At 42.8% G+C, this 12,578-nt stretch overlaps 1 protein-coding gene across 3 annotated transcripts in view; it reads left to right on the top strand.

Annotated features, from left to right (window-relative positions):
- Positions 1-262: 262 nt before the first annotated feature.
- CEMIP2 (cell migration inducing hyaluronidase 2) overlaps positions 263-12,578 on the top strand; it is a 56,883-nt gene continuing 44,567 nt past the window's right edge. Inside the window, exons 1-2 of one of the 3 annotated variants that reach the window (XM_040540019.1) lie at positions 263-381; positions 5,057-5,185. The gene's annotated coding sequence lies outside the window, so the exon portion shown is untranslated. Of the gene's footprint in view, positions 382-5,056; positions 5,186-5,362; positions 5,424-5,841; positions 6,077-12,578 lie in introns of those variants that run through there. The other 2 variants (XM_040540020.1, XM_040540018.1) reach the window with 2 other exon arrangements.

Below are 12,578 nucleotides of genomic sequence, written 5' to 3' on the forward strand. Positions count from 1 at the left end.
GAGTATGTCAACCTGAATTCTCTGTTGTTTTAAATGAACTGTGTTTTGCAGTACTGCAAATGCACCTCAGAGAATCAAAGGACTCATTTCTGATGGTCAAATACTTCTTGTTTTCACATTTGGCTGTCATTCATATGAGACACTTCAATTCCTGTTTTTGTAAAAAAAAACCAAAAGGTCAGGATGATATCCCATGCAGGGAACCCAACAGATAACTTTTCCTGTAACAATAATTAGCCTTTGTATTTGTTCTTTCCCAAAAGGAAAAAAGATTCAGTCAGCCATTTGGTGACATACTGTGTTGACAGAAAACTGAAAATTTACTGGAAACAAACCCCTCCGGTTTTACGTAGGCATATGATTGCTTTGATACAATACAAGGTAAGCATTATTCTACAGTGTTACTAAAAAGTGCGTCAAATGTGTTTTCATGCAGTTTTAGAGAAGTTTTTTAATAAAAAGAGTATAATTTTGAGGACTATGGTCTGAATGCATATTGGAGTTTAGAGCCCAAAGCTGTGCATAAAGATTTGCAATAGTAAATTATATTGTACAAGAGATCAGTTCTGTTCTGCGTGATGGAAGCTTTGTTTTAAACCTCTGTTTTATGCCATGGGAGTGTACCTTCCCTTGGTGTCCTAAGGTTGCAATTTAATTGTTAGTTTTTCAAAGGTACAAAAAGTATCTTACCTGCATATGTCTCTTCTTGGATGAAATGGATTACCTGCAAATACAGCTTTTACACTTGTGTTTGGGAATGCTTTAGAAGTGTTATAGCTTTTTTTTCTTTTTCCGAAGTATTTATCACTGCTTTTTAGTAATCTGATGTTCCCGAGTTTCTACTTGTAAATATTTATACTGTGCCTTCAATCAGATATGTAATTCTTAAATATAAATGCAAAACATTTATGATACATTTCTCAACAGTGGAAGCCAGACTTTCCTTCTTTCTCCAAGATTAAGACAACACATTTGTGTGTGTGTGTGTGTGTTTGTGTATCTGCTGTATTGTATATATCTGCCAATGTGAGTGAGGATCAGAAATCTATGTTTCGTGTTCTGCTCTTCCTTATGTAAATTTCTCAGTACGTTAACTAAAATTGTTGTCTATTAAACACAAAATTAGACCCCCAAAAAACTCAGGACATATATTTATGGCACAGAAATATTATGCATGTTCTGCATTATTGATATTAATTATGCATGTAGAAATGCAATAAGGTGATAATGTTAAGTGCATGAGATGAAACACAGTCATAGATATTCCAAATAGTCTCACTAAATTCTGGCAGGCAACTAGTAAGAGATAATGCATTTAATGATTTTTAGTCTGCTTTATGGATTATGAAATAATCCATAATAATAATCCATGATATAAGAGCTCATAATCCATAATTATCAAAAAAATATAATACATACGTAAGGATCTGTAGACTGCAGCTTTTGGTTTAAGAGCACAGCACTCCAGACTGGACTCTCCTTGGATTGACTAGACTAGTAGTTTTTCTGGTTACATTTTGTTTCCATTTCTTGATCAAACAGCCAGATAGGAACAAATAGCCCTTAGGGTTACCGGTAGCTCATTTAACAATCAGTTTCCAGTAAATGTAAGCCAAATTTACTACTGCAGTTGCCTAGTATTTTTGGCATTATATATCAACCCCAATCACATTGAAATAAATATTGAAGTGACTTGGAAGGTGGACACCTTCAAAGAAAAGCCTTCCCATGGAAAAGTATCTAAATACAGAAGACAATCAGATTAAATCTTTTAAGTCACATTGAACCAAAATCCAAACACAGTGGAAAAAAATCATTGTAATTATTTCTTGGTGTGAGACTACTCAGCATATGGATAGCTTTGGTAAGAATTGTGACTTTTACTGAGATGATATTAAAAATTAATGCAATATGAGTTTGCATTTTGTATTTTCCAAACTGTAATTTACAGAATTATGGAAGACAAAATACAGCCATATCTCCCTTCCCTCCCCTCCCCTCCCCTCCCCTCTATGTTTTTCTGCTATATATGTCTGGCTACTCAGCCTATTCTCATTTGGTCCTCATAGTTATCTCCAACCTTTCTTTAAAATCCCAGTTCACAAATCCTCCTTTCAACCTTCACTGCAGCCTATGCTCCCATCATTAACAGGAGTTTTGAAATGATTTTGCTGGTTCACTGTCAGTGTCTGCTTACAGAGTATAACATTTAAAAGACAAAAGAAAAAAAAAATCTCATTTTTTCTTGTTGGCTTTCAACACTTCCTAACCTCTGTATGACCCAGAATCTTGAAATTCCAATGTGTTTCTCTGCTGTAAAATTGTTGGTAACATCTGAAGTGAAGAGGCAGAATGAAAGGTAGGGTTTTGATAAAACTCAACTCAGTGGATCGATTAGGGGAAGCTTTAGGGAGGTCTGTGAAATCCTTGAAGCACACAGAGCAGAGTCTGAAGCCTTGTTATGTTCGCCACATAACACAGATTTTTGCTGTCTGTTTTTAGTTCTATTAATTTCAGTAGTAATAAATGAAGTCTCTAGTAACACTTCCACATTTTCTCACAGACCTGCAAAAAGAGAGCTGAGTGCTAAGTGGCTTTGTTCTGACATGAATTAACAAAATGGCATGGTCCTTCAGTGGGCAGGGGAAGACTACAAGGTGGAAATGTCAGAGGGGAATTGTAATACACTATGACACAAGAAGACACACTGAAACTACTCCCTCCTAAAACCTGGTTACAGATCTAAGCATTCCTCTAGTGTGCAATTTAAACGCTTTCATCTCCTATTTTAAGCTGTCATTACATCTTGTTAACTGCTGCTAGCTTTGGTTGAAGCACAGCATTTCAATGTAGGAGCAGGAGTTTACCAACAGCAAACCTCTTCAGCCTAGGCAGCCTTTGTTTTATTTCAGGAATCTCACTTTTCTTTGCCACACAATATGTTAAACTCCCAGAGAGGTAATTAAAAATACATGTGTTTAGTATGATAATTTAAAACACAGCTACTATATGGAAAAGGTATTACCACAGAGTACCTGGGATGAGTGCCAGAAAGGCTTAACAAGGAAAGAAATATGTATGTTTGTTCTCTTATCTGCAATACACCAACAAAAGCAAAATTTTCTGAATCACAAGGATCCGCATAGGAATTCAGAGTTAGGCCCTGATTTTGAATAGTAACTGGACACACTTACCACTGTCCCCCCAGTCCACTAGAATTTATTTTTGCTTAGAAATACAAAAGGTGGCTTCCTTATTTATTTTGAAATCATCAGACCATGGTCACCACATCAATGGCCTCTTTCAAATCTGCCTTTTGGTATTTTTAAGGTTTGTGATATACTTTTGACACAAGGATTTGTCTGCTTAAACCCAAAGCAGTGTGAGGGAAGAAGTCATGCCAGATGTAGATGCAATGCTTCAGTGCACCATTTGGGTTTGATACCGAGATTTCAAACAGCCAGGTAATCTTGCAAGTCCAATCTTTCACAAATTTAGGGGTTTAGGTTACTGTTACATCCACATGTAACCATCAGTTTTGGAAACTGTAGCTGTTGGGTGATAATTCCATTCTGTAATTGATCTACTGTTTTTACAGTTGACAGATATTTGTGATTTGAGTCAGGTTAACGAGAAGCATGTGTGTGTGTCATTTAAAATATATGTATATATAACACAATGCATTTAGCTTCGGATTACCTCATGTATGTAGAAGTGTTTCTACTTTTTGCCCCCATACAGTGAGTACCAACAAACATCTACCCATATATCACTGAAACGAGATCTTTGCACACCCAAGACTGGGAATGTTAATCAGCAGTCTGAAGAAGCGTATAAGAAGTAAATGGTTCTTTCTGGTCTTGGACCCATATCTTTCCAATGGATAAGCAGTGCTGTTCTGATAATGGATAAGCAGTTTCCAATGGATAAGCAGTTCTGTTTCATTTGGCATTCTCAAGGAATAGTTCAGGAATATATGAAGAAAGATAACTGAATGAGTGTTTTGATGTAAAAGTGGTTTTCAGGACGTCAGACACATGCCAAAAAAAAAAATAAAAAAAAAAAGTCCATTCAGTAAAAAGAGTACACCAAGTATTAATTTGCTACAGTTTCACTGTGTGTGAACACAATTGCCCATCCAAATAGACAACTGAATTAATAATTGAGCATGTGCGTTTCATGGGCAAGCACGGTAGTACATGTGTAAAATGGATGTCCAGTGCAGTGCAGATTTTGTTTTGTTTTATTTTAAAATGGACATTTGCTTTCCAGCTGAAATATTTGAACTTCACATTAAACAAAGATTAGCTGCCGTCAGTTTGGCTTGGTCTTCAAAACTAAAGTCACTGGCAAATGTGAATGCTCAGTTTGCGTGTGCATTTGTTGAAATGAGGCAAAGATTTACAGTCGCACGTGTTAAAAGGATTGCGCTCCCGGGCATTAAAAAAAAGTTAAGCTAAAGAAGACAAAGGCGCGATCAAAGGGAGATGAAAACGCCTTATTCATATACCCAAGGGCTTCCTTCGCCGTGGTTTACTGCAAGTTAGGAATTGCCCCAGCCTGTCGCGCTTCTCTGCAGACAAATCTGTTCAGCACCGCGCTGCTCCAGACCTCGGTCACGAAGGGGGCGGCCTGAAATCGGCCTCCTCGATGGATGGTGGCCACTGGACGGTGGCTGGTGGCCTGGATCCTTCGCCCCCGAAACGAGGGCGACCTCCAAGGTTTCGGGCTGGTTGGGTTTGCAGTTTGAGGTTCAGGCACTAGATGTCTCCTCGGGCTGCACGCGAACACGGGCCGGCTGCGCTCAGCGGTAAACAAAGAAGAAATGGCTAGAACTGAAGTTATGGGGCAGCGTTTATAGGAATATGCATGAGTTATCACTTGGTTCCCAGCTGTCTGGAATTTTCCCAAGGAAATAATTAAGTTGGAAAATGTTGGCTGTATTTCCGGAACCATTTCATTCGAAGCATTTTGAATCTGATCAGTTTTTTTTTTTTTTTTTCCCTTCTTCCTTTTTTTTTTTTTTTTTTTTTTTTTTTTTCTTTCCGATTTGTAGAGAGTTTGGCCCAACCTCAGTGCACTGGAAACGGTGGGAGGTCCCAAACTTAAGAGCAGCCCGTTGTCAGATCTACATCAAAGCCAGCAACCTGGGCGGCTGCCCTGAAGCTCCGGGTCTCCAGCGAAGGTAAGTGCTGGAGCTCCTCAGTCCCTCCGAGTTTTTACATCAGACCGATGATGTGCTTTGCTGGGGAACAGCTGAGGGCACCGGTTCCTTAAAATCGAGAATATTTTGGGGTTTGGTTTGATAGTAGTCCAAATCAGACCATATATTTATATAGGCATATGTATATATGCAGAAACCAGAATCAGATTTTCCAGCCAGCTCTTTTCCCAGGTCAGAGGCTGTCTGGGCACCGGCTCACGTAAGTACCTTTATTTTCTTTAAGCCCAAACGCGTGAGTAACTTTATTCTCTATTTTTCCCTAAGCCTGAACGGAACGAAAACCAGCTGGTACCCGCCTGCTTCTCGCCGCCTTCCCTTGCTGCGGGTTTGTGCCTCCCCTCGCTGCCGCTGCTCACACCCGGCAGGGACCCCCACCACCACTACGACCACCCCCCCCCCAGCACCTGCGCCTTTGCACCGCATTTTAGGGGCTCGGGCACCCCGCGGCACCTCTCTCCCTCCCCTCCGCCTAGCTACCGGTCCGGGGGTCGCGGTGCCGAGCCGCCCCCCCCCCCCCCCACACCCGAGGGTACCCCCGCGGCGCCGGGCGGGGCGAGGGGCGGGCGGCTCGGCCCCGCTCCTCCCCGTGCCGGGGGCGGGACGGGACGGGACGGAGGAGGAGGAGGACGAGGAGGCGGTGGAGGGGCGCAGCCGCCTCCTTTCGGGGCTGGGAAGCGTCGCCCCCGGGGGGGTTGAGCCGTCGGCGGCCGCTGCCAGTTGCGTAAGGGCGGCAGCCGGGGCGGGGAGCCGCGGGGGGTGTCGAGCAGCCGTGCGGCCGCTCGCCCGCCGTGTCCGGGGTGGGGAGCGCCATGCCGCCGCCCTGAGCGCGCCGCCGCGACGCGACGGGCCCAGGTGAGAGCGGGAGGGAGGCACCGGCACCGGGACCTGGGGGGGGGAGAGAGGGAGCGGGGGGAGCGGGCCGCGCTGCCGGGCGGCCGCCCCCCACCGGCCTCTTTTGTTCCCGGCAGCGGGGAGGGAAGGGAAGGGAAGGGAAAGGAAAGGGAAAGGAAGGGGAGGGGAAGGGAGCGGCACGGCCCGGCCCGGCCCGGCCCGGCCCCGGTGACCCCGTGCCGGGTCCGTGCGGCCAGCGGCAGGTGTGGGCAGGGCGGCAGGTGGTGCGGGGACCCGCGCTGCTCCCCCTCCGGCTAGCGGCAGGGCAAGGGTCGTGTGTCCCCCCAGTGTTTGGGTTACGGGCTGCCCTCCCGGCTCGTGGCTCGCTTTACTTGCCCAACGGCCGTGGGGGGTAGAGGGGAAGAAAAAACAAAAAAGCCACCCCGCAACAATAGTGGGGGCTGTATTTCTCAGCCCTCCTAATGAAAGCGAGCGTGCGGTGACAATTGTGCTACATCAGGGCTCAGTCAGGGCTGTGTGTCGGAGATGCCATCCTCACTTATGTTTTAAAGGTTGAATCAGTGGTGTGGAGTCTCTTTAAAACCGAAGGGACTTTATATCCCTTAGTAATTATAACAGTGAAATAGCGTCCCGAGCTGCAAAGCTAATTAATTGAGGTGGGTAAAACAGCACTTGAAATTTTGGGGTAGCATCAGCCCGGTTTTGATGCAGCATGGCAAAAGATTTGTAGGAGTGTGGTGCCTGCGTTACTGATGTGAAACGGCCCGTGGATAGCAGTAGGGAGGAGCAGGAGAGGATCATCTTTGTTCTTACAGAGCGTGTGGCTGCTTTGTCTGCAGGGATCCTGCGCGCTGCCTCTGGCAACGTGAAGTCTTCTGCCAGGTCGAGCTTGTTGGGAGCAATATTTAGCTTGTTTTTCTTGCCCTCTCCCTGCTAGTTCAGCATCCAGCAGAGAGCTTGTTGTGGGCAAAGTGCCCAGAAGAGTAAGTTTTGTGTAAAGCACAGGCAATACCCCCAGCTATGAATGGGATTTGTGAAGGAAAAAGGAGGAGGAGGAAAAAAAAGAAAGGGGAGAGTGAGAAAGAGGGAAGCAACTACAACAAAACAGAAAACGGAAGGTTGTTGTGAGGTCCTTGATAAAGCGCGGTTGCCAAAGTGCCTTCTGAAACTTAGCGTTTGATCTGAAGGTTAGCTGTGGTGAGTGCTGCTAGAGGTAGGTATTTGGTAGGTGGCAGACTATAAGGTTTATTTTAATTAGGAATGTCATTACTCTAACAGTGGCTAGGGTTGATGGGGAGCTCTTAACCTGTTCATCAGACTTACTGCTAATTGTTGGAGGGTGGACACACTAAGCAGGAGATGTTGATGACCCCAGTGTAGGAAAAATGTCTTTTTCTTTTTTTTTTAATCAAGTCCTGTTATATCCTCCAGAGGTTTCCCAGCTATAACTGGTCCCATGACTGGAACAGTTGCCATTTGGTGGCACAAATCACACTTCTTCCAAGTTGACAAACCAGGTCATGGGGCAGAAGGTTATTTTTTCCTTTAAGGCATGACTATAAAAATAGATATGGCAGAATGAGATCTGCTAATCCTAGCAGCTTGAAGAACAAACCATGGGGCCAGTCTGATTTAGACTCTTGATCATGACATCCTTACCATGAAAGGTGCAGATAGATGCCCACATACCCAAGAAAATACAAACTAAAAGAATTCAGTACCTCTCCTTGGTGTTGAAGCAGTGTCGTTTTTCTTCCACGTGAAGCAAGAAGGACGGGCACTGGGAATGTCGGGGATGTTGTTCAGTGGCGCAGCGCTGCCAGCTGTACCTGTGGGAGATGGGGAAGCCCCAGGCCTCGCCTTGCCACCGCTCCGTGGGCAGGCACCAGGCCTCTGCGTTGTTCGGCCTCTCACGGGAGGTGGTGGGCATGAAGACGCGGAGCTTGGCTGGGGGTCTCCTGCTCCTCAGCTCCTGCCTGCCCCCCTCTGTGACCCGAAAGCTGTTGGCAGCAGTCAGTGGGAGCCTAATCACCTGGCCAGTCTCCGTGTCTGCATAGCCAGAAGTTGTGTGACAGGAGCACAACGGCAAAGCTCATCCTTTGCGTTAGCAAGGCAGTTCTTTGGAATTGTCTAAAGTGTACATCAAAACAAGATTAAAATCTGTAACGTTTACATTACAGTTTTTTGTTTCGAATCAAGTCATGCTTAGACTTGATTCTAAGTCATTCTGATTCTAAGCCATTCTGAGCTTATTTTTACAAAAAAAGGATTTCGGTGTTGATTTAGTGGAGGTGTTTTTGGCAAGACAAATGGGAATGAATTGTTTGTAAATGTGGATTCAGAAATCCACAGAAGTATTCTCCTGGAACAGCAATACTGGGAAAGGAAATGGGGACGGAGTAGAAAACTATATACCTTGAAGAAAGATGTGAGGGAGAAAAAGTGCTGAATGTGCCAATATGGAGAGGAAATACTGAAGACGTTAGAGAATGCATGCTTTAAGACCTGTATCTGATTTTCTTCCTTTGTTGTGAAATCCATTAACAAAAAGGAACATACTAGTAGCTCTTCTATCTCTTTTGGCACGTGGGACTGAAAAAAAAAAAAGGTAGAGTAGTCATGTGAAATGACTAGCTCTACCTAGCAGCACACTGCAAAGCTTGGCTGCTGGGTGCAAAGTTCTTGGAGTTCTCTAGAAAGGAATTTACCACAGTAATCCCAAATATGAGCGGAGCTCAGCAGAGTGCATACTTAATGGTGGTGTAGAAGTCTTTGTTTTGCATTTTGGAGACTTGCTTCTGTTTTTACACATCCCATTTGACATCCCATTTCTGCTTGTGATTCTTACAGATGGGAAGTGATAGAGAATGTTTTTCTTTTCTAAAATTGTCCCTTGGAAAAATTTTATGTCAGGTAATTTAAATTACTGTATGTTATTCACCAGGCTCCCAGCTCATGTATTTCTGTGACTCCTGTGATACCTTAAAAAGCTGGCATCCAGACATATTCAGGTTACTATGCATTAGCTTGGCTCTGGAAACTCCTTTCAGCCTGTACCAGTAGCAAGACTGTTAGCTGTAAAGCTTTGGGATGTCACAGATTTAGCTGGTATTTGCCCCACCCTTCTGCTGGAGGCCACCAGTCCTGTAGCAGTATTGAAGCTGTTCCCATGCTTCAGCTACCATGTACCAGTCTGACATGTTAATTTAGGACATCAGGTAGTTATATTTTATGCTTGTGATATCAACAGACAATTACAATGACTGAGCTAAGGGCTTTTTTTGCCCTTAGAGCAGGAGGTGATTTTTGGAAAAGTAGGGGCACAAGATGGTTAAATGAGATTTTAAAGCTTAGTAGAAGAATGGCCCTATCATGGCAGAAAAAGTGTCCAGACAATTACCTGTTGTCTGACAGTGATGAGTAATAGATGTCTGGTAAAGATATTATATAATGATACTACTGCTTCCAGCCTCCAACAACGTGAAGCTCAAGGACTTCCTAAGCTATTCTTTGTGTAACAATCCTTGACTGGATTCTCATTTCTCAAACCTTAATTCTGTTGCTTTCTGAACCTATATAAATTCTTCATCCAGTACTGATTCAGGTTCAAAAACTTCCCATCTGCTTTTTTCTTTTTTTTTTTTTTCCATTAGAAGAATCATTTGTATTCTCTGTGCTGCTGCTGACTGCATGGACCTCTGTCATATACCCTCTTAGTGATCTTTTTACAGGATGAAGAATCCTTTGTGGGATCTAACAGCTAAGAGGTGCTGATGTCACATTTGCTTGGTCAGTGGATGTGATTTGGAATTCTTAGCTTAATCATCTCTTAATGCAAACTCCTTGGCTCATAGAAATGCAAGGCAACTCTGAAAGAATGTGGCTGTGCAGCTACACCAATGCAGCTGATGGATGGCAACTTCTCAACCAGCACTGCAGTATTGTCTACTTTGTAGCTGATGCACAATTAAAAAAAATTGCAGAGAGAATCCTTTGAGTAATCAAAACAAGGGATGACATAAGTTACTGAAATGTGAGTTAGTTTGGGGAAAAAAAAAAAGACTTTGGAGCTTTAGCAAAAAGGGAAACCAGCACAAGTACAAAGAACCAGGAGGAGGAAGAAAGAAATGTGTATACTGTTGTGGAAGAGAACATGTTATGATACTGATCAGTGCGTTAGATATAATTTAAATGTGATAGGCCGCTGATTATTAAGTGATTCTAGCAATACAGTGAGGAATTTCCTGGAGCATGTATGTTTGTGGCTACTGACCAAGCTAAACGTGGCATTTGACCTTCCTCACTGCCTTCTACATTCTGTGCTGTCATATTTGTTTATACCATTTATAATGTTTTTTTTGTTTTGTTTTGTTTTGTTTTTAATAAGGGCTTTTCAGCCATAATACTGGATTAGAAGGAATTAGATATTTAATCTTACCCTCCTTCTCTGGAAGGCCAAAAATCTATTTCATCAGTCATTCGCAGTAGTGCCAGAGCAGGACCTTACTTCTCTGAAAGTGTATTACTATTATAGAGATTTTTTTTTTGTAAAGCCCTAAGATGTAGTGGTTTATGATTGGATTTGTGTTCTTCCAGATACTGCAAATATCTGCAAAGACAACTTCTTATCATCAATACGATAAGTAGTAGTTTTTTTTCCTTTTTTTTTTTCCCCTACCATCTTCTTCAGGTGAATGATGCGAATCAGTTACTTTCACATAGATGCTGTTGACTTAAACAAAGCTATTTCTTTGCTTAAAATTAGGCTTGTACTGGGATGCATTGCTGAGATGTGGGAGACCGAAGTGTTCTGTAAACTAAGCCTCACAATGTCCCTGTGACTGTTTTTCCTCATGTTACAGGCTTGGGGCCTAAATGAGCTGTGACTCACGCAGCAAGCTAATGACAGATGCGTGATTAAAATGCGAATCTCCACTTTTGATCTCTTGTGCAAATTATTAAAGCTTTCCTTTCTGAGAATGAGAAACACAGTAAAAATGATTCCCTTCGTGTCATCTGTTTCAGCAGGCGTGAAGTCTTTCCTGGTGCACCGAGCGGGATCCTCTGTAATAGAGACATTGGTAGATTCACTTGGATACAAATTTAAAAAAAAGGTTTCTGAAAAATTTCCTCCACCCAAACATTCTATTGTTTAAACAATGAATGGAAAACAGAACTGAGTTCCCCAATCTGTAAATGATTTATAAAGATTAACCATGTCAAACAGAGACGAAGGGAACAAAATTGAAGTTGCTGGAAGTGTTATGGCGTGATTTTAAATATATGGACCACCATTTCAATGCCATGGCTTCTGGCTATTGTTTCCTTATTTCAGAGGGCAAGATCTAAAGATGTTACAAGTGTATTATAGCAAACCAAAAATAGCTGTCTCTTGACATCTGTTAGGAACAGGTGAGTGCTTACGGGAGAGTGTTTGGTGTCCAGGAATCAGAGAAGACAGACGTATCCCTGCAGTCTCAAAACTGCGAGGATCCCTGAACTTTGTACATCAGCTTTCTGAAAAGTTAGGTATTTCATCTGCTGTGTCAAGTGCTCTCCTGGCAATTATGTGAGTGAAACCAAGTGACTATTGCAGAGCTCATTCACAAAAACTGCTGATAAGAGACAAAAGCATGCCCAGTTATCATTGGAGAGTGGAAACACTTGTAGAGGAAAAAAAAAAAAGACACTTCACCTCTGATTTTTCAGCCCTCAACCTTAAGAGTGGTCTACCAAACACCTTCAGAAGAAGCCAGGAACTAAATTCATGGCTCTCCTCTATGTCGTAAGCCATAAACATGAGTGGTTTCAGCTGACATGCTATAATTTCATATTCATTCCCACAGTCAAACGCATATTCCACAGACTACAAATTACCTGTCTCCTTCCCTTGGGAACCAAGCTTTTCTACCATCCCCTTCCCATGTCCCAACATCCTTTCTAATCCATGGATAGTAATTGAGTTGTTTTGCATATCACCAGAAACATACGTAACTGTCTCCTACTTGTATACAGCTTTGGAATTCTCTTCTGCTTCTGAACCAGAGAAGGACTTGTATGCTTAAAAGATTTTACTAGAGCAAGTGGTAAAGATGGCTTTTATCTATGGACCTTGTCTTACACTATAGATATTATTCGTGCTTGTACTTCTGTGTCTTGATCCATGGTACTTTGGAAAGACTTTATTTTTGAAAATGTGTTCCTCAGTTTGATTAGTGCTTGTGTATCAATCTGATCTTGTGCATTTTCTGTGTGTCAAAAAACAAACCAAAACAAAAACCCAAACCAGTACAATTAAGTCACTACACAGCAAATTCAGAAAAGCTGGGTCAATGTGATTAATTTTGGACAAAGTTTTATAATTATACCTTGTAATGTATTTGTAACCTTTTCTCACTGGCCATTGCTGTTATTCCTCTGAACTTCTGAAACTGCTGGGCAAGGGAGAAGACTCAGTGGTGGTGTGCGGCAAGTAGTATATGTGATAGAAGTCATCTACTGC

The sequence above is a fragment of the Cygnus olor genome, chromosome Z (genome assembly GCF_009769625.2).
Source record: "Cygnus olor isolate bCygOlo1 chromosome Z, bCygOlo1.pri.v2, whole genome shotgun sequence".
Classification (NCBI taxonomy): Eukaryota; Metazoa; Chordata; class Aves; order Anseriformes; family Anatidae; genus Cygnus; species Cygnus olor.